General features: G+C 37.6%; 1 protein-coding gene across 3 annotated transcripts in view; it reads right to left on the bottom strand.

The window, feature by feature from the left end:
• Positions 1–20,741, bottom strand: part of HNF4G (hepatocyte nuclear factor 4 gamma) — a 94,850-nt gene extending 74,109 nt beyond the window's left edge. For 2 of the 3 annotated variants that reach the window (XR_015748953.1, XM_026689183.2), the window contains exon 1: positions 20,511–20,733. The gene's annotated coding sequence lies outside the window, so the exon portion shown is untranslated. Of the gene's footprint in view, positions 1–20,510 lie in introns of all 3 variants that reach the window. The other variant, XR_015748954.1, reaches the window with a different exon arrangement.
• Between the last annotated feature and the right edge of the window lie 2,183 nt (positions 20,742–22,924).

Below are 22,924 nucleotides of genomic sequence, written 5' to 3'. Positions count from 1 at the left end.
AAATTCCCTATCACTGGAGTAAGCAACACAGTGATATGATGTAGAAATTATACAGAATAATAAAAATGCTGACAAAAAGCATATTTATCAATATTTTAGCCACCTTTTCCTAAGTGTTTGCCCCATTTTGTCAGACAATGAAATAGCTGCAATAGTTATGTAGGGGGGAACAGATTTCATTCATTTATGTTTATAATATATAACTATATGTTTATAATCTATAAGCATATTAACAAAAACTGTGACTCAAGATTCATAAACACCTACATATACAATCCTTCTCATTTCTCTGCAAACCTAGTTATTTTATGTACTTCAACAACCAAGCTACTCTACCTTGTCATTTCAATTTTCACATATTTTCTGTTCGTGCATGATTCAACTAAATCTCATCTCTGCAGCCCACTGCCAAAAGCTATGCCTGGAACAAAGAGCTTTCTAAAATTCAATCTCAAACAAAATTAAAAAGGGATGGGGGGTGAGAAAAGAAAAAAAGGGGGGGATCACATATGAGAATGCCAACCACAACCAATCTTATAAGTCCCATTCTCGCAAGTTCTGCAATTCTTTTTTGATTCATCAACAAACCTGAGGTTCAGGGAGTATGCAGCTGTTTTTGCTACTGCGGAGGGAATGACAACAAAAGGATTAAATAAAATGAGATCTCCTACAAATGCAGTAGATTGTAAATACCAATTGCTAGCTCAGCACCCAAGTAATACAATGTGGAAAGAATTGAAATACACAAGCTATGAGCTGGATCCAGACAGGAGGCTGAATCCTAAATGAGACTAAAACAATCTTAAAGTAACTGGACCTAGGCAGCCTCCTAATCTTTTTAATTTCATGATCAATGTGGCTTGTATTCGACAGGCTTCAGAGTTCTCGATTATGTTGAAACTAATTACACAATCTACAGATGGACTAATACCATGCCAACAATGCAAATATTTTCTTGGCCTCCAGGAGGCTTGGTTATAGCATAATTCAACCTTTCATTGCAATAACCCACTCATTCCCTCTGTTCATCTCTTTTGGCACAATCTTGGCCATCAAGACAATTGTTACAGCAGATATGACTGGCAAATATTTACAAGCAACCAAGAAAAAATATGAAGAATTTCTATATTCTGTCCTAGAAAATTCTAGGAGTTATACTTGGGACCAAACCTACTAGGTCAAGAAGTTTAATTGAAGACCCAATGATTTCCGCAAATTTGTTTGACACGGAACAAATCTGGTGTTGATCTCATAACTTTTGCCTTGCAACAACCTATTTCTCAGAATATGTAAACATCTGTCTTCATGTAGAACAAACCCATCCCTTTGTTTAGCAGGTCTAATATGATACCTGCATTTTCAAAACGCTGATCACTCGATCTATTGTTCTGCCACTTTAAACAGAGTGAGATTCAAAGCATACAGCATATTCACATACCTTTGTGTTTCATTTAAATTATTTGAAAAATAATAAAACATATGCAGCTACAATTACATGAGACACTGGCATATCACTGATGCATTCTCTAACACAATAACAGTCTTCATGCATTCCAGAATATTCTGTTCTTATAAAACTAAACTCTCCAAAGCACTTCCCACACACATAGGGGAAACAATTTGTCAATGGATTTTAAAAAGTGCTTTCTTGAGGTTTCCTGAAGAATTCCCAAATGAATTCTTGCTATATATAACAAAATCCACTGATTAGCTTTAAAAAACAATTACAAATTGTTCCTGATATAGTTCTCTACTTATGACCACAATTGAGCCCAAAATTTCTGTTACTAAGTGAGACATTTGTTAAGTGAGTTTTGCTCCATTTTATGACCTTTCTTGTCACAGTTGTTAAGTGAATCACTACCGTTGTTAAGTTAGTAACACGGTTGTTAAGTGAATCTGGCTTCCCCATTGACTTTGCTTGTCAGAAGTTTGCAAAAGGTGATCATGTGATCTCAGGACACTGCAACCATCATAAATATGAGTCAATTGCCAAGCATCTGAATTTTGATCACATGACCATGGAGATGTTGCAATGGTTGTTAAGGGTAAAAATAGTCATATCATTTGTTATAACTTCAAATGGTCATTAAGTGAACTGTTGTAAGTTAAGGACTACTGAATAGTGGTTTTATGAGCCTTAAACTGCTGGCTATACAGTAGTCTTACTTAAACTACCTCTGGCTTGCACTCATATTCATGCTGTTGGGACATGATGGGAACTTTAGCCAAAGGCATCTAGAAGATGGCAGGTTAGAATGAGTAATATTTTCTGCAAACACATCAAATAAACATGGCTGGGGAAAAAAAATGAATTGAGCATCTATTGAATCCAGAATAAGATAATGAGCCAGCTAATTATGCAAAAGGGTTTGTGACACTTGACAAAATATGATCAAAAGAACTTTGTACAGAATGATGCTTGTCTGCCTTTTTTTTGCAGGTCATGGGAAGTGCATATTTCTGCCATTTCAGGGCAGGAACGGTGAAATTTTTGAACAGAAATGCATGCATGATTCAAAGCAAGCTGCTTTCCATCTATAAAACTCGGACCACACATTTTCTGAATAGCTTTTATTCCAGAGCTATAATTGCACTTAACAATGAACTTAAGACCACCATCAGTGAGCTGTTGGACAGTATTATTTGGTCTGTTGTGTGGATGCTTGTGTGTTTTTAGGAGGCGGGGAATTTTGGCGGGTGGGGAGGTGTTTGGGAATTATCATGTGAGTGTGCATGTTGAGTCTGGTCTCTGGGTGTTATGTGAATTTCATTGTATGTATACTAAGTATATACGTACAATAGCAATAAAGAATTCAATTCAATTCAATTCAATAAGCAGCCTTTCCAAAACTGATCTATTACATTGCCCTATGAACTCTGCACTTCTGTGAGCTTTAACTGCAGAGTTTGGAACTGTAATGCAGCTATGCCTGCAGGGCATCACTGGGGAAGGCTGCAGGGCTCATAATGGTTCATTTGGGTACTTTTAGACACATTATGAAAAGCCCTATGGGGAAGGCTCTGGTGCTAGGACAAGGAAAAAGAAAGGGACAATATGCACTGGAGGTGGGCTGAGTGACAATGGCAATGGGTGCTCCATTGAATTACCAGAAGAATCACCTGAGAGAGATCATCACAGAAAAAATGTATCTGTATCTGTATGTTTGCTAAGATTTTATATGATTTTGATAGCACTTTATCAATTCATAGGAACAATTATATCACCTCTTTATAGACTCAATTCTATCAATCTTTTTATTCCCATGTTCAATAAATAAACAAATGTCTGAAATTATTTTTTATTCAACTTAATTATATGTCAATCATCTGGGAGAAGCAGAGGGAAAGGTTTCACATAAAATGCTAATCATCACTTGATTCTTAATAGGATGCATTTTCTGGAATTTTCAATAAACTCAGTAGAAATGTGCAAAGATATTCTTGTATTATTAAGTTATTAAGTTATACTATGAATTATTTTATAGTAGACAGACATTTCTGCATAAGCTCACTTCTCATGCTCAAAAGTGCATATAATTGTTTTGAAATTACTGCAATTACTCATATAGATAATATGAGAAGGGAAAAATTTAAATGGGTTTTTAGTTTCTACTAATACAATTTACTCATTGTAAATAAGGAAGAAGATACACCATCAAGTCATCCATCAGTTGTTTGCAAACCAGCAAGAAAAGCTTTCTGGACCACAATGCCAAAACCTCTGATCTATTTATTCTGTAAATGTAAGTGTCTAGAGACCACTGGGCACGTACAGAGTTATCAAGACGCTCTGTGACGGGAAAAATAAAAATAAACATACTAATGACACTATATAACAGTATGTGGGTAAGGCATTTTAGCTTTAAATTACATTCCTAATGAGGTATATAAAGTGGCTCTAAATGGATTTAGGTCAAGCTGTAAGGCTGACCTTTAGCAGCTTATTGATTTTCAATAGTGATCTAGAATGTCATATACCAATAACAGAATTAAATGCTTCTCGTCAGTGAGGGGAGATTGTCAATGGTCATCTCACACATCATCCCTTCATCCAGGTACTGATAGATTTAGATTCTTTAAAAATATAACACACATAATTCCTTAGCCACGTTAGGAAAAAAATATATCAGTGCTAGTCATGAATAAACAGGCAGATACTTGGAAGAAATCAGTGTTGGACAACTTCATTTAGAAGGTACAAAAATGGGAGAGAGAAAAAACAAGTTAGTGCTGAAGAGACACGAATGAGACATGCATTGTAGTTTTGTATTATAAACTGTTTTCTTGAAGAACATGAATGAGGATGAATTTGAATGTGTAAGGCAACCTCTTCATTTGGGGACATCAAAATGAACACATCCAAAGCCTATCGTTCACAGGCATGGAGAATTGTAAATTATTGACTCTAACTAACCCAGATCACTGACCCAGTATTTCTCAACCCTGGCTTATTTTAAGATGTGTGGACTCAACTCCTGGAATTCCCAGCCTTTTTTCCTCCTTGCTCTATGCTGATCATCCAGAGCTAACTAGGTAAAAGACAAGGGTTTAAAGAGTCAAGATGGTAGCTATAACAGTGTGACTGATCCACCTATCGCAGTCGCCACACTGACTTTTTTTAAGCACACCTGACAGATACCACTAGTTATGGATTTTACATCAACATGCTACAATTCTCCAAAACGTACTTAGCCACATCATGGACAGCAGCAGTAAACAGTCTTCTACTATCCATTATTGTGAAGGACAGCCCATGCAAAGCAGCACTTATTTTAAAAGGTTGTGAAAATATAATGTGCATAAAGTGTGCTTCTATAAAAAAAAAGTAAAATGCAGGTATTTAGGTAAGTTGCATAGGAAAAACTTATTATGCAAAATTATGCACAAATTCCATATATCAAAACCTGCAGATACCTCCAAACTCTTGCTGCTATGACTGATTCACTGAAAAACTGAATGAAATAGTATGAAACATTAGCACTATATATAGCACTCAGACTCGGTACATTTATTTCTATATCCCTATCCAAAGTAGAGCCTCTCCAAAAAGTTATACCTACTTCAGTATTTCTCAGTGTTTTGGCAACTTTAAGTTACATTGAGATCAATTCCTAGAATTCCCTAGCCAGCCATTTCTGAAAGTTGAAATCCACATATTTTTTTATTTTTTCATTTGATTTTATTTGATTTGTCAATCACTTACAAGATAACAAGTATAAGTAAAATCATGAGTAAGAATACAGGAAATAGGTACAAATAAATGGGGACAATAGGACATGGATGGGAGGCACAATGGTGCACTTTTGCATGTCCCTTACAGGCCTCTTAAGAAGGGGAATCCACACATCTTAAAGTTGCCTAGTTTGAGAGACACTGATCTAGTTCAGTGGTCGTCAACGGGTGGGCCATGGCCCACTGGTGGGCCGTGAGAAAATTTTGGTGGGCCACAGAGAAATCTCACCCCCAGAGCACCCCCCCAAAGCAATTAATCCAGGCTACACGGAAACACAAGGCTGCACCACCCACATGGCCCGCGGGAACCCTCCCCGCCTACACACTCCTTACCCAGAAAGCTTGTCTGCTAAGTTGCTATTTTTCCTTTTTCTGACCATCATCTGTTCTGCTGTGCCGGGAGATTTAGATTAGTTAGGAACCAGGAAATTGGTTGGATTTCTTGCTTTCTAGCCAGTCTTTAGAACTTCAGTTCAGCACAGCCAAACCTCCCTTAGGACTGAAGGTTTGCTTGCAAGTAAATTCAGTGCAGACTCACAGCAAGCAAATTTGAGAAACTGACCTAGCCAATGGCAGATAGATAGATCACTGAATGATTCTGTGAGCAACTCAATCTGCCTGCTTTGCCTGATTTTGGGCAAAAGTTGCTCTTTTTATAAAAAATTCAATATTTACATGCATGGTGTGTTGTGAGTTAATTTTGTGGAGTTTGCTTACTAGCAAATTTTATGAGTTTGCTTGCAAGCAAATTTTATGTGACAGACTGAGCTAGCCAATGGCAGATAGATTTCTGATTGAATCTGTGATTCTGTGAGCAACTCAATCTCCCTGCCTGCTTTGCCTGCTTTTGGGTAAAAGTTGCTCTTTTTTTATAAAAAAAATCAATATTTATATAAATATTTATAATATTTACATACAAGCCATGCCCAGCCAGTCACATGACCACCAAGCCACACCCATAAATTAGGCCATGCCCACAGAACCAGTTAGTGGTCCCTGGGATCTAAAATTATGAGTTTGGTGGTCCCTGAGGTCCAAAAGGTTGGCAACCCCTGATCTAGTTGATACATAAAGCTCTCCAGCAAAAATGAATCTACCTTCATCTTCCAAGATAACTAGCTTCATTGCTGAAGTGGTGTAACTGTTTCCTAAAATTTAACTGAAATTTGCTTTTTTCTTAACGAGGTCATTAACATCTAGACTAAATCTATTGAGTTTCCTCATGAATAGGTACTATATTACACTATGCTGTCCTCCAAGTTTCTTTGGTATATTTTCATCCTCTTTGAAGTACAGTATACAGGACCAGATCTGGAGATGAGCTAGGTACCACAGGAAGAAACTTCCAAGTCTAGTTACAGGGAATTCTATTTTACTAACCCAGCCTGCTTTCTGTACATTTGTTCAGTTTGGAAAGGAAAATTAAGGCATAACCATTACTTTGATTATTATAACATAAAGTCAGATGGGGCCACATTGGCCATTAAATGCAACCTTCTGTTCAATGCAGGAATCCAAATTTAAGCTTCCCTTGCAAATATCTATTCAGTTTTTGCTAGAACATATCCCACTAATGAGGTGGAGGAGTCAACTGTTAAGCTGCTCTTACCATTAGAAAGTTTTCCTTAATTTATTATCATGATTCCATGACCTGTACTCTGGAATGAGGGGTTTGTCTAACTGAAGAGTAGCCATATATATTCCCTCATTTGTCCTTTATCAAGGAAAGAAATGAAATGCTACCAATCAAACATCATGAGACAAATTGGTATAATTTTTCATACTCAATGCTTCCCAGTTGGCTCTTACAATAAAAAATGAACGCCTTGTAAAGTGCACATTTTTTGTGATATCCCAGTTGAAATCTGAATGTTATTTACGTATTCAAAATGTTAATCGTCTCACTGATATATACTTAAGTTGTTTATCTGGAATAATCCAATAAGTTTCACTTTCAGAGCTCTTAGAACATGTGTCTGTGTGCTGACCTGCACACTCTTGTTGTAAAGTAGAGACTAGTTTCAGCCCTAAGTCCTAAGTGCTGAACTGAAGTGCAAATATGATTAACAGCATTCCTGTTTGCTTAGCATATAATCAGGCAGAACAATAAGAGAAGTTAGTATAAACAAGAAGTCTATTTTTCTCAGCCAATATTCCAAAATATTCAGTAAACCAAGATTGCAAAATTCAGTCTTAATAACTTTATTTGCATTAAAGTGTCAATTTAAAAAAACAGATCAGGGAAAGAAGGAAAGATAATTTCAAGAGGGTTTCTGTGTCCCTCTTAAGGCAAAATCATGACAAAGAAGCTTTTCCATATATAATAGATGGATAGCAGGGATGGGATCCGACTGGTAGAACTACCAGTTCTGTTACTCTGCGTTGCGTGTGCATGCACGCTTTGCACACGCGAGTCGCACGAGTGCTATTTACAACCTGCTGAGCTGCCTGGACAGCTGAGCAGAGTTGCGTGCAAGTGTGCAGCGGTTGGAAAATCCTTTTCCTGCTTTTTCAACTGCAGCTGTGTCGCGCAAAGCAGCTGCAGTTGAAAAAGCAGGAAATAAAGGTCAGGTAAGAGCCCGGGCGAGCAGGTGGGCCAAAACAGCAGCAGACACAGAACCGGTTCTATGTCTGCTGCTCTTCAGAGCTACCAGTTCTACACAGGTGGACAGAACTGGTAGAAACCCACCCCTGATGGATAGTTCTAGTAAGCTTTCTAATATTTTCCCATTGAAAGAGCTAAGGATTCCAAAGAGAGAGCATATGCTACTCATAGCTATTAGATCAAAAGAAAACATTAAAATTATATGATAAAAATAGCCAACTTTTGATGTGTTGGAAACATTTGGAATGTTGAGATGGTATTGTGAGTGTTTTCTCAACAGATCTGCTCTGGCCTTGTTTATTCATAGAATGGCTATCATAATCATTTAATCATAATCATGCAAGCCTCAATGTATTAGTATGCTCCCTGTCCCAGATTTTAGCCCCTATCCCAGCCAAGCACTTTTACCTCCTACTCATCTTGACACTCTAACTTAATTTCATACTTTCATCATTTTTTTTCCTAAAATAAAATTAATAAGAAAGATGTAAAACTTTGCAATGTATTTATTTCCCACTTTCAAATATATGTGTCTGTGTGTGAGACACAGAGGAGGAAACTTGGTGGAAAAAGTTTGTGGGCCCCTTGGCACATTAGGAGTCATCAAATATTAGAGTGTCAAAAAGGTAGAATGCAAACCTAAAGAAAAATCAGAAGAGCAAATCTATATCCATGAAAGTAAGGTTAAATGTTTAAGTTTCTGTATAATTGAAACATTCCAAAATTGACCAACAAGGCAAGATAAATTGATCCAAAACCTAGAGATAAACTTCATCTATTTTGTTCCATTACATTTATCATCAAAATATTAACAGTAGTATGCAGGGGTGGGATTCTACAGGTTCGCACCTATTTGCTAGAACCGGTTGCTAGAAGAAATTACTGGCCTAATCCTGAAAAGAAGGCAGGAAGGAAACATTCTGGTGTTACTTACAGAAACTGCCTCTCCGTTAACCCTTATTACATTCTTGGCAGGACTAGACTTCCTGTCTCTGGAACTTCTCTGGAGGTTTTTTTTTCCTCCTTTGCTGGTACTTTGCTTGTGTGGAGTGAGCATTCAAAGTTACAATGGCACTGAAAAAAGTGACTTATGGCCAGTTTTCACACTTGCGACTGTTGCAGCATCCTCACAGTCATGAGAGGCCAGGCGAGGAGATGTGTGCCTCGATGTGAGTGATGTTGAGTTGGCCACGCCCAGCCAGTCACATGACCACCAAGCCAATTGGAGATACCAAACCAAATCATAAGCCATTTTTTACAATTAGCATACAAATGGAATATTTGGGAAGAGTGGGAACTAGGCAGTTGGTTACTGCCATGGAAATGAAGCAGGACAAAGCATACAAGTTGTCCCTCAAAAACTTCTGGCTGTTAGTGCTGAAGGTTCTAAAATGATGGTTTGCATGATGGCCTAAAAATACTTTGTGATCCGCCCTAAGACACAGAAGGCCAGTCTAAAGTTCCTTTTACTCTTGCTCCTCAGAGGCTACAAAGGGCAGGCAACTAGCTCATAGTATTTTAAAATCTCAAGGGCTGCCATGTCATGTTGTGAAGTAAATCTCATACAATTCATCACCCAAGTTGGAGGAAAATAGTTTGAAGCTCAAAAATAATGAATTCTGTCATTTCCAATAGAAGTGTGAAGGGAGAATTATGAATGAACCTTTTAAAAATACGTGTGTGCAGGGAGATTGCCCTTCTATGAAATGAAAGCAGCACGCTTGTGTTTAAATGGCCCAATCCTGAATCCGAGACCTTTCGCTTTCAATTAACTTAAATTGACAATTGGAAAAGGGCTGAAAATGTAGCCTGGCTCTATCAGTTTGATAGATTTCAGCTTTGACATTATATGTGTTATTCCAACCTGAATTTACCTTTAAAAAAAAAAGGAAGAAAGAAAATGTAAAGTGAAAACCTGATTCAATCACAATGATTGAATTATATTTTAAAATATCTACAAAATACCAAAAAATTTAGCACATTTGTGTTTTGCTTTTGATGTATCCACCTGTCAATTATGGCAGTTATGTTATCATATCAGAACTTCACAATAATAATGCATTCATGACCCAACCTTGAGAATATTTACTTAGATTTGTGTACTACGAAGTTCAGTATGGTCATCTGGTGTTCATCAAATTGAACTTTAAGTTTTAATATAAAATATAACACAAATAAAATGAGAATTCTATGTGCTCCTTTGCTTAAAGTATGGCATTTTACGTTTTGCAATGATAAGGTTGTAGGAGAATTCACCTATCAGGCAAACAATAACAATCATTTCATCCTGTAAGATTGTGCATAAGCACTGGAATAAAGCAAGTATCAGAACAATAAATCAGGTAACAACAAGAATTGACTTCATATAACATACTGGATATGCAACCCTGCTTTTACTTCATGCTTAACATCGCTGTAATAAGGAATTTCTTTTACCTGTTTTTTCAGCTTAGTTGCCATGCAAGGATGGGTTCTCATACAGGGTTCACTTAAACAAGATGTCAGAAAGAAATTAATCATCATTTAAAATTGCATACCTACCTATAAAATTACCATTAATACTGCTAAAAAATAAAGTTAGGAGATCAATGAGCCAAAGCATTGTGAGGCAAGCCACTCAGCATCCAAAGCCTACCTTTCAATTGCTATTATGTGAAAAGACAAATCACATTCTTTCACATGCTTTCAGGTCCAAAGCTGTAATCTTAGACTGACCTAAATTTCATGTTATAGATTGGAGTTTAAATTATTAGTAATATATCCAGAGAGAGAGAGAGAAAGTGAAAAAGAGAGAGATGTCTGAGTGGACCAACAGATACTGTATACATAGATTCCTGACAAATCCCTCAATAACGGCTCTGAGCAAATTTAGCTGCCATTGTCAACCACTGTCATCTTCTTTCTCGCAGACTAAGTTGGAACTACACAAAAGTTTAAAAATTTCTGATGAATTGTTTACCAATGTAGGCTTGCCAATGATAATTGGGACTAGGTACAACCATTGGTACAGTTGCACCAAATTACGATGGCAGATCCAGCAGTCCCAGGTGCCATTGATAGGCAAATCCAATGTGGTCACAGCATCTTGTAGTAACATGATTGCCATTTGCAACCTATTGACAGTTTTCCTATTGACTCTGCTTTTCAGAAGCCAGCAGTGAAAGTTTCAAACCACCACTATATGATCATGGTTATGCTGTGATGCCATAATAGCAGGCTGGTTGCCAAGCTCCTGAATCATGATCATGTGATGGCCACAACTGTGCAGACGTGTTTTAAATCCCTATTATTCAGCACCATCATAACTTGGAATGCTCATTGAACAAATGAGGACTAGCTGTACTGTAGAAAAATCCAAGAAATGTGAAAAATTTACTGCAATTGCTGTTTCTCAGGTATAAATTATATTTATAATGAAATCCAAGTTCAAATTTTTGCACATTTTCTCTTGCTTAAGCTATGAAGTGGGCTGAACTACCTTTCCTTTTGATGGGAAGTCCAGTTTTCATCTGTTTTTAGTTATGTTATTAGCAGAATCTTATATCAGGTTATTTTTCTCTATGTAAAAATTAACTGCCATGACTGCTAATAGAACAAGAAATAGGAATAAATAGATAATTCTCACACTAGTGAGTTATGCAAGATGGAAGGCTGACCCCAAGTGTTTTTAACTTTCATAATGGCAACCTGGAATTAGAACCGAGCCCTTAAGTGGCCGTATTTGCATATGGTTTCCACATTCAAAGTGGAAAAATAAAAAAGGAATTGTGTAGAGTGTCAAGCTGCACAAAGATCTTTCCTAGTGAATAGGCTTTTAAATGGCAAATATAATATCTGTTAGCATAAACATTGCAGATTTTGCCTATATATTAATGAGATGTCAGCTGGTAGGGAAGAAACATGAAAGGGATCCTTGAGACAGGGTGGATATCTCATGTCAACCAGTGCACAGCTCTTGTAGAAATCAATGCTTAAAATCATTAGAAAAGAAACTGAAAAACAGGCTCACTGATTCAATAATGTTCTTTGAAACTATGTAGTGAGTGCACACTTGGGTACAAATTCAGTTACCACATCAGAAAAACAAAAGGAACAAAAATAGACAAAAATAGGACGGTAGAGTGACGGTATTTTTTATTTTTTTTTAAAAAAAAAACCTATGGCAGAACCCTGGTGCTGTTCCGTTTGGAACAAAGGAAGGTAAAGGGAAACATGACAAAAGTGCTGCATTTAAAATCACATATAGCTTAGATGACACAAAGCATTTTCTCTTCATCTCTTACAATATTACAATTCTGTGTCATTCTCTACACTGCCATTATTTTTCACCAAGTGCATATTCATTGCTAGTAGCGATGTTAACAGCAACCAGTTTGCGTGGTTTTAAAGGAAAAGTGGATATAGTCGGGAGGATCAAACTGTCAATAGCCCCTAATATTATGTTTTGAATTCTTGACCCTATCTCTTCTTCTTTTACTGTATATACTTCTTAAGTACTTTTATGTATCCCATTTCTGCTACATTCAACAAACTTTCTGCTTCTCTTTACCCAAATTCTTAACTACCTATAACAAAGTAAGCGAAATAGCAGTCTTAAACAGTCAGTTTCACTTTCAAACATTCATTCCTTACAAAAGATTACATTTTTTAAATTTTGTAAACTGTTTCCATTGATTCCCCATCTTTAATAAACATTGAACTAAGGTTTACATGTTTTTCTATTTAGAATAGTTTTTTATTATTTTTTACATCTAATCTACAATCCTTCATTCCATTTTTCCTGCCAGCAGAACTACCTAGGTAAAAAGGCAGGCATGTATGATATCACTTGGTTGTTTAATGTATTTACAGAAAATTATAATGAATGCTTGCAATGACATTAGACACATTAGTTGGAAATGAAAAAATATGCATACCTTTTTATGTAGACAATTTTGTGTTGTTGATTAAGAACCCAAATGATTTGCAGTGAGACTGACACAACAAGGAGTTAGGATCCACCTTGGTCTTTTCACATATTAATTTTCAGATCCTAACTCCTTGTTGTGTCAATCTCACTGCAAATCATTTGGGTTCTTAATCAACAACACAAAATTGTATACATAAAAAGGTATGCATTTTGCATTTCCAACTAATGTGTCTAATGTCATTGCAAGCATTTATTATAATCTTCTGTAAATACATTAAACAACCAAGTGATATCATACATGCCTGCCTTTTTACCTTATCAATGTTGATTCACAAACCATTTCATTTATTCTCACGTTTTACTTCCATCATATGTTATTCTCATTGCCTTCAGCAACCAATTTGCAATACCATATTATTTTTGCGTTCAATTTGGCTACCTTTGTAGAAGAGAAATATAATTCCAATCAACAGGCACAGATTTATTTTTAGTTTAGAAACATGTTAAACAAACCAAAGTTACTCTATAAGTATAACCACAACAATGAATTAGAATTTCTCTAATTACCAATCAATGTATCTTAAACTTTTTTTAATATTTTCTGATCAAATATGACTTCTTTTTCATATTTTTTCTGAAGACATGAGCATTTATGGCATGTCATTCAACATCTCACTGTCACTCCCTTGCCAGTCTCTAAAATATTCTTCCAGCATACCTTCATTTCAGTTTTATCCCAAATATCTTTATTACTTCTATTTTTAATTTCATTCATCATATTGAAAGCTATTTGTTTAGTCCTTTTCACCCACACGCAAAGTACTTATTTCCATAGAATTCATTCTACATGTTATGTGCCTCTTTTGATTTTAACATTCCCTTGCTTTATATACAACAATCCTTTCTCTATATACACCATGTACAGTACCTTTCACCCCGATTTTTGTAGCAATTATTCTTTTTCAACCACAGCCTCTTTTCCTTCATCATACCTCTTTTTTCATATTTCCAACAATGCAACTCCATGCATTTCTGAGGCACATTATTACATACTTCTTTACTCTTTTTCCAAGTAGCTTCCTTATCTTTTTTTTCCTTGAATCTATTTTCTAGTAACATCTTAATGTAATTCAGTTAAAAATGGGAACAGAGTGAATACTAACTATATATATACATCCAATCCATAGATTAGAATTTGTAATGAAATTATGCAACAATAAAACACATTTGTAGAAATATTATATACATTGGGTGTATGTATATACCCAATATATATGTGTGTATGTGTGTTTGTGTGTGTGTTTATTTGTTTGTTTTTTTTAAACGTATGAATGTTAAATAAACTTTTCTATTAAAAGAAAAAAAATTAAAAAGAAATACTAAATGTTGGACCTTCTGAAACATTGGTCAGAACATGAAAAAGCAAAGCTTCTCAGCATTATGGGGAAAAAAAGCATTATGAAAAAGCAACAGCTTCTCAGTTTGGTATGTAGCTTTAATATAATTGTTACAAAATTCCTCCAATTCCAAGTAACTTTATGAATTTTATTTGGATGCAAGACTATTGAATTAACTAGAATTAGATACTGGTGGTATTTGAATACACATTTACCTGGGAGCAAATGCAGTAGGATAAAAATTTGCAGCAAGTCCTCTACAGACAAGGACTACAATGCTATGCAGAATTAAGAGAGCCAACATTTCCTGGAAGTCAGGGAAAATGTTTGGTGCAAACGTTCTAAGGCCTGTCTGCATTTCTTTTCTTAAAAAGGAATACAAAATCCCCAGCCCTAGTTTGTAAACACCAAGGCCCTCTGAGGTCCTGATGCCAAAATTCAGCAGCAATGTGACCAATTTGGGATAGAAAAAAAAATAGTGGGGAAAAAAAAAACATCATAAATAAGGATGGGAAGGAAAGCACAAAATCTCTCTAGCAGAAAATAGTTTGCCTCCTCTATATTAATTTATGCTGGGTTTTCTTTCAACTGTTTCTTATAATGTATAGTCCAGTTTGCACAACATGCTAAGTTACAGTTTTTATAAGCAAGTTTTATTGATTACAGTATCATTTGTAGAATTCAGATTTCAAAAATTATGTTGTTGTTGTTGTTTTTAAAAAAATCAGTGCTGGGTTTTCACATTACATTTAGCCAGACCTAAAGAAACCATATGCATACCTTTATTTATTTGGTTCATTAATCAGTATTAAAGTGCAACTCCAGTCTTTAAAATATCTACTACCAGACCTGGGTTAAGCAATCATTAAAAAAAAATCCAGATAACCACCAGATGGTAGCAATGGATCGGAAGTTTATTTGTTTGTTTTTATTTGTTTGTCTTTGTTTAATAATTTATTTAACAATTGATTGATTGATTTACCTGCTGCCATATATTGTTTGTCCAGAAACCTCCCATCTACTACTAAGACAGATAATAAGAAAAGCCTTCCTGGATAGGGAAATAAAATCTGAACACTTCTTAAATGTTATAAAATTATATTTGCATAGCTAGATAGAAGGGAAAAAGAAGCCCTGTTAGAAAACAGAAAGTCCCAATTAAATTTATACATATGCCACTGTGACATCATCTGTTGGTTGCTCTGAAAATCAACATAAACTTCTCTTTATCTTAAAAATTCTGTTTCAGTAATCCATGAGTAAAAAAATAAAGCAAGAAAAAAGCCTTGGGTTGTTGTTTTTTAAAGGCGTTTTCTGAGTGAGCTTCTTGAACAACAGCTATGAAATTACAGCAGTATGGTATGTTATTACTGCCTTTCAAGAATTCAGCACACTTCTAAATCTAATGCAGCCCTGTGAAATAAACCATTGTCATGTTCCATACTAAACAATGGAGAACAGAGGCTTCAAGATAATGGTTTGCCTAAATCCACCTGGGGACCTCAGTGAAGAAGCAAAATGTGAACCGCTTAAATTCATAGTTAAAACATCCATACTATACTCCAATGTAAAAACCATCTTTTTTGTGGCACTAGAGCTCTACTTAAAACATTTTTTCGTTGTACTGAACTAGGAAACTGTAGCCTAAGTCTAAAAAAGGCTTAATATAGTTTTAAAATAAAGACTAACTCCCAAAACTAGATGCTCCAAAAATCACAAGTTGTCTGCCTGTATTTTACTCTTGCATGTTCTGCACCGTAATTTTGTTCCCCTCCATGAACTAAAACTTGTTGAATCTCTGCTATACCCACTTGGTAATAAATCTCATTAAATTCTCTGGAATTTGCTTGTTTCCCAACATTGTATACTGTTAGACTCTTCAATCAAATGCTGCCTTACTACATGGAAATAAATCCCTCTCAATGCAACTGAGCTTATTTCTATAGGCAAAACACTGAAGGTAATCCGTAAGACAAAACAAAAACAGGATAATGGTTTAAATATACTTGAAAAATCCAGAAGAAATTCAGTACTACCATCCATTCCAGAGTGCTACTCCTACTAATGTTAGTGAATAGTATAACAAAGTAAGTAGAAACTTTATAAATAAAATATTCCAAAATCTGGGATGAGATGTAATAATGAGACTACTTTCATAATAGCTGTGCTTTTTATTCAACACAGTATCTTCTAGTAACTGAACCATAATTTATTTAATTAGCTAAATGGCTTTAATTTCTACACCTTATGGAGTCACATCACACTGGCCAATTGCCAAAATGGGAACACTATGCCCTCCAAGTCTCTTCTGGAACCCTCAGAGTTTATGGCCCTCTGATCATGCTACTAAAAACTGAAGGCGTGGTTTCTGCTATTTTGAGGTTTGATAGTAGTGTAAAGTATTAACACTTTCAGCAAACTGGTATCAACAAAACACATGGGATTAAAACTTCCATCATCCCCTGCAAACTGAAAAGACAAGAAGTTATAGTCCAACATAGTGTCTCTCAACTTCTGCAGCTTTTAAGATACATAAACTTCAGCTTCCAGAATGCTGCCTGGGAAATTCTGGGCATTGAAGTCTACATATCTTAAAGTTGCTGAAGTTGAGAAGCCATGTTGAAGGACAACAATAACAGCTAACACTGGGCAATAGCTTCTTTCCCTCTACATATCACTTGGGATTTCATCCCACAGTGGAAAATACAACCTTTCTGTTAATTTGAAAGCAGACCAGATCTTCCACTTTACTCAGTGTTAAATGAGGAAAGACAATTTCTACTTTGCTATCCCTAATCAAGTCTGATGAACATTGGAGGAAAGAGAAAAATGGTTCTGTTTTCCAATTGCACAAGCCACAAAAATGAAAGACAATGTTCTGAAAAAAGTAGGTGCATTGGGATCTTGTCCTATGCTTGATTTTTTTTAATGTGTATGAGGTGTGCCTCAGGCAGAGCTGTTGTGCATCTGTGAGACAGGAAGAGAGAGACAGGGAAGCAAGTAGTAAGCAATGAAAACAGCATCTAAACTGTTTTTTTTCCCTTTCTCAAAGCTACAGAGTGACAGAGGAATTATGGGAAGCATGGAGCCTGTTACAAAAGAACATTTTAAGTGTTTTCCATCTTAACTCCCTTTAAACACGTTTTCAAAAAGCAACAAAAGAGAAAAAGAGAATGGGATGATCAATAAAACATTCAAAACAGCCTTCCCACAACTGACATTTTACCTGAATATTTCATAGTGTATAGTCTACTTTTGTGTCTGTTGGTGTTACATGAAATGCAAAATCATCTTCTTGAGGAACAAACCAAACTAAACCCAGTAGAACTTACTTCTGAGCAATCATATACAAGTATGTGTTTTATCTACAAGGAGCTTAGAACTCCAACTTCCTCAGAAATAGGTAACTAAACGAATAAAAGACATCTAATACTGGAGAACAAGGAATTATTATTTTGTCATGTCATCAGTTCTAAATTCCAAACATATTTAATTCCAAGTTAAATTCCATTAATACAGTAATAACTATTCCTCCAAAAGTTTGTTTATAGAGTTCCTCTATTTTCAATTGACTTATTCTTTCACTTTCAGGAATTTTCTATACATGCTTATTATACTGAACACTGTATCTATAGAGAGTAGCCAATATGCCACATGAGATCCAGACTCTTTCTTGGTGGAAGTTGCTTTGTCAGTTTTAGAAAAGAGAGTATCACTTTTCTCATTGCAATACTGACTAATAGTACTGTGGTAGCTTTAGGTTCTAAGTAGCTTGCACAACTTAGAGAAAGAAAGAGTCAGATTTATATCTTTACAATAATGGTAGGCCACAAGAAAATAGCATGCCAATCAGCTAATTGATAGCCAGTGTCTCCAAGACAGCAATGGAACTGGCAGTGTCCATGAGCCTGATACCACTGGAGGCGCTTGGCAATGTTTCTTACAGGCAGATATGGCTGTGAAGCAGCAGGTCTTTCTTGGGAGTGTTTGGTGGCCACAGACTATTTTTCAAAAAGTGCCAGCAGCACAAGGCAACATGTGATCCATGAGCATTATTTTGTGTAGATCTACCGTAGAGACAGAAATAGTTACATAAGCAAGCTGACCGCTGGTGTTTCTTCCAGAGAGATGGACAAGTTGTCATTCAGTCCAGAAAGATAATATCACCAGATTGGGTGTGTCTGTATGTGTGTGGAAAGAGTGCAAAAACATGGTGTACTGTAGAGGCCCGTGATGATTTAGACTAGGTCACCAATCTTCAAGTGGATAATAACCACTTAATACAGCAGGAATGGTACACATAATGCATGAGGACTGTGCTGAATTTGAAGAGTTGGGGAGTTTTTTTTTAAAAAAAAAAATGTTTTATACATATCTAACCATAGTTTACCTATTTCCTATCTTGAAACTATACTTTTGAATTTTCAATGATTATGATAAAAAAAGACCCAGATGGCTTAGGAATCACAGGATATGAGCCGGATTCTGTGGTACTGCACAGATGCCTCCACTGTCCATGGGAATTAGGACAATGGAACTGAGGTCAACAATAACAAAAAGGTAGGACCTGCTCATTGCTCATTCCTCATCTAGACTAGGAGGCTTACCTTTAAAACTCACCTAGTACTTTACGCTATAAAACTGTTGTGACAAGAAATAAGCAGAGAAATAACCCTCTAAGATCCCAAAGACCCCAGATGAAGGTAGAATTAAAATAAAGGGAAATACCAGGCTGAAAGAAGAGGACTCAATAGTGAAAGGTAATTGATGGACAATGGCATCTGCAGGGCCTTTTTATCATCTCTTTCATTCATCTCATTTAAATAATTCATATTCTACATCAGTATTCTCCACTAGCGTCCCTTAGGTATCCTGGGACAAACCTCTAGAAGTCCTTTAAAAGAGTTACATTGTAGATAATGTATAACTAGAATACTAGCACATAGTATTCTAGTTATACATTATCTTAAAAGGCAGTTGATAAGACTTGGAGCCAATTGTCTTTTTTTTATAACTTATAGAATTGTCATGAAGACAAAACAGGAAAGAGAAAAATAATCAATTTTGCTTTTACTATTTTGGGAAAAAAATGTAACCAAGAGTGGGAGGTAATGAAATATACTGATTTGAATAATCAGCCACTTTGGGTTCAGGCATTAACTGTATGGTGGAAGACAATATCTTTAGAGTTATCATTTTAAATATGACTGTTTCATTCAGTTGCTTTTTAAAACCATAATCAGACAACAAGGAAGTTTCATGTAAATGTACTGTCATGTATATGAAGTAACTTAGCAGAATTAATCAAACACTGAAAGATCTGTCTATCAAAATAATCTTTTATAAAAAGGGAGTTTTATATTGGATAGTTTTAGATTCACCAAATGTAATGGTCTCTCACTCTTTTCTTGTTCAATTGTCAGTATCTTTATTTTATTTAGACCTCTTTGCCCTAAATATGGGGCTGCAAAACTTAATTCTTAAAATGAGTGCAAGGAATATGCTAGATTATACCACCACCTGCTATAATAGCCAAACAGCATTTGGTCAATTTAGGAAATGAAATAGATAAACAACAATGGAACCGAACTCTGGAGACAAAGTCCAAAGTAGGGTCAGGACAATGGATAACAGAAGACCAAGAGGCACTAATATTTCCTAACATTTTATTGCAGGACCTTTCTGTTAGCTCTCAGGTGGAGGCAAGCACTTCCTAACAGCAGTGGAATTTATAGTGGTTTGGGGAAACGCCCTGGGAATAACCAGAAATCTCTGCACTTTTGAGGAAGCTATCCAAGTTTGGTTGGTTTTTTAAGGAAGCAGGATGGTGGGGCAACTTGTCCTTAACAATCTACTCTGAAACCCATCCCACCGGAAGTGGGATAAAAGAAAGGGCTCCAGTTATCGGGAAGGGGAGAGGTCTCCCAGAACTTGTTTTAAATCCAACTCCAAAGCGAATTAAAACTTCTTTCGGTATAAAAGGGCAGGTAACCAGGGCTAGAAGATCTTGGAATTCACATTTTCGGAGAGAGACAAGCGGATCCAGCCCCTTCTAGCCAGAAAGGGAAGCAAGAGTTGGCTGCCTTCGTTCCCCAATAGGAGGCTGCAGTCCCGCCGTTTCAAGGGGCGGGAGGCCCTGAGTAGGCAAGGCGGCGGCGTGACCTCTCGACTGCGAAGCCGTCGCTCTCGTTTCTTTCTCGCCTTGTCATGGTAGCAGCCCGGCGGCGAGAGGCACTGGAGCTCCGCCGGCTCCCAGCTGGACCAGAAAGGCCTCGTAGTTCCGGGCAAGGCAAAAGCGCCGGCGCACGGTCGGCCGAGCTCTGCTCTCGTCTTTCTAGAGGCGCCGGCGGAAATAAAAACTTACCTGGCGGGGGAAGCAACTGCGAGTCAGCTTAGAGCCGCCTGGGGAACATATCCGCGCTTCTTCCCCCTCAGTTTCCCCGGCGGGCCTTGACTTTCGTTCGCCCGGCCACCGAGTGCAATCTGCCCCGGAGGGGGAAGAGAGAAACAAAATAGGAACCTAGCGTAATGGCGACGGGGCCAGCGCCGGAGCCCCGGCAGTTGCTTTCAGATCGATTTACTAAACAAACTGAAACGTGGGTGGGGATGTTAAACAGTAACTAGGAGCGCAAGGAAAACTGAAAGTTTTTGCTTTCCCGCATGTCGCCTGCGTTTCAGTTTCTTATGCCCAGGAGCCATTTCCCTCACGGGCGAGCTCCTGCCCGCCTTGTGCCCGACGTTCAGCCTTGCTTTTGGCTGGAAAAACCCAGCGCCTCTGTTCTTAGACGGAATGCAACTCACGAAGAGCTGCCACGCGTCGCAGGTGGGATAGGGCTTTCGCGTTGAAACGAGGTGTGCGTTTATTCGTGGCGTTCTCTGAAATTTTAGTCCAAGTTGGTTTGCAGAGGGTCGCGCATTGCCGCCCAAGGAGCCACTACCGAGGGCTGCAGGTAGTAGAGCGACCTCCCTGTGGCCGTGGCCACGGTCCTTAGGCGCCTGTCTGGTTTCTCTTTAGCCTTTACCTGTCCTGAAAACAGTTTCCCGTTAAATACACCAAACGCGGGAGGATTGAGGAGGAGGAACATCTTCGCTTCAGCTTCTTGGGACGTTACTCCAAGAAAAATGTGCGTGTAGCAGGAAGAACGCCGATAGCATCCCAAGGGCGTGCATTTATTGGTCTAAATTAACACTTAACGCACATACATGGACATACTAAACTGAACTTCTGTGTAATCAAACGTGAGATTTGACGGGTTTCGTCCAGCGCTTGCAAGGCTGGACGGAGCCCATTCTTCTGCCCATCTCCATTCGGAGCTAGTGGGCAGGAGCCCAGATTCCGTAGGTCTTCTGTCAGCTAGAGTTGTCCCCTGCCAGGGGTGGGATAAGAATAATTTGTAAGCGAATTACAACAAGCCTAGGCGAGGATTAATAGGATTTGTATCTGCGCAGACCTAGAGAGGTTGAAGAACCAGATTCCAACGAACCTATTAATACCTAAAACCTAAGAAATGTAAATTATAACCTTTTTTTAAAAAAAAAAATAATCAGTTCCTTCGTGAGATGCACATTTAAAAAGGGGTCAGGATACAGCTAAATCACACTGCTGATTTAGTGGGAATTAAACAGGGGTTTGATTTTCGTCTTCAGATTACCACTTGGCATGAGGATTTGGTTGAATGGGTGAGCCTTCCAACATTTGGCATTGAAAGCTACTCTAAGGTTAACTTACCTGGGTTATGCTGTGGTTATCCACACAGCCACCTAAATGACAATAGGAGAGCTAGGTTTTTTGGCCATCTCGTCCTCATTTTTGCATCTCGGATGTGGTGGTCTTATTTAGTCTGATTCCAAAGTTCAACCATTTGATTACCAACTCGATACAACATGGATAAACCAAGTAAGATTGCGTTAAAAAGTAACTCGAGCACAAGCCTCGGTAAACTTACAAATGCAGACACCAGTAAGCGAGCGTTTCGGTCCCTGTGCCATTGCTCTGACATGATTTATGGTGTCATCCAACCATCGCTGTGCCACCATGTCTGCCATTAATGCATACTTTATATCGCTGGAGGGATACGAATGTGTGGCCCTACCTTTACACCTTTGATCATATCGGACCGGCTTCCACAGAAGCAAAATTACGTCCCTCGAATGCTTCAAAGGCTAGTAGCAGCTGCCACTTCGCGTTTTTCTTAAAGGAGCTTTTGGCGAAGAGGATTTAACATTGTCCTTATTTATCTGGGTACCGTACTAGTTGAGGGTCGCATTTCGGGCCGGTTCGCTCCACACCACTAAACACAAACTAAGCTAATTATATTTAGCGTCTTCTATGAACCCAACTTTTCACCTGACTAGCTCAAGCTTTGGCTTTTGCCTCTCGGAAGACACCTGCTAAGGTATCTGCTAAGGTGTTGTGGCATCTCTTCAGGGGCTGCAGAAGATTCTTTGGGGCTTCCCAAAGCAGGCCATGCCACACCCATGCCAAACAGTATCATTTCCGTCCTGATGGCCAGGTTAACAGCATTCGATCCACCCGGAGAAATGCTCCGCAATTTGCGGAGGGATAAATGCAGACGGCCAGTTGACGGACATATCCGAGAGCAAATGGGATAAAAAGAAGAAAGTGAAAAGTCTGGCAAACTCGGACTTCAGAGTGTTTAGGTGGGCATTTTCAGCCTTGAATCCCCCCCCCCCGTTCCCCCGCAATCCTAAATATTGTACAGATGCCCAAAAAAACCCGCATCTGAAATATGTCCATGGCCTATGTAAAAGGGAAGT

This window comes from Notechis scutatus, chromosome 3 (assembly GCF_049901735.1).
Source record: "Notechis scutatus isolate UNSWTSFEM ecotype Mainland chromosome 3, rNotScu1.2, whole genome shotgun sequence".
In the NCBI taxonomy this organism is placed as follows: Eukaryota; Metazoa; Chordata; class Lepidosauria; order Squamata; family Elapidae; genus Notechis; species Notechis scutatus.
This window is presented reverse-complemented; position numbering and strand designations above follow the sequence as displayed.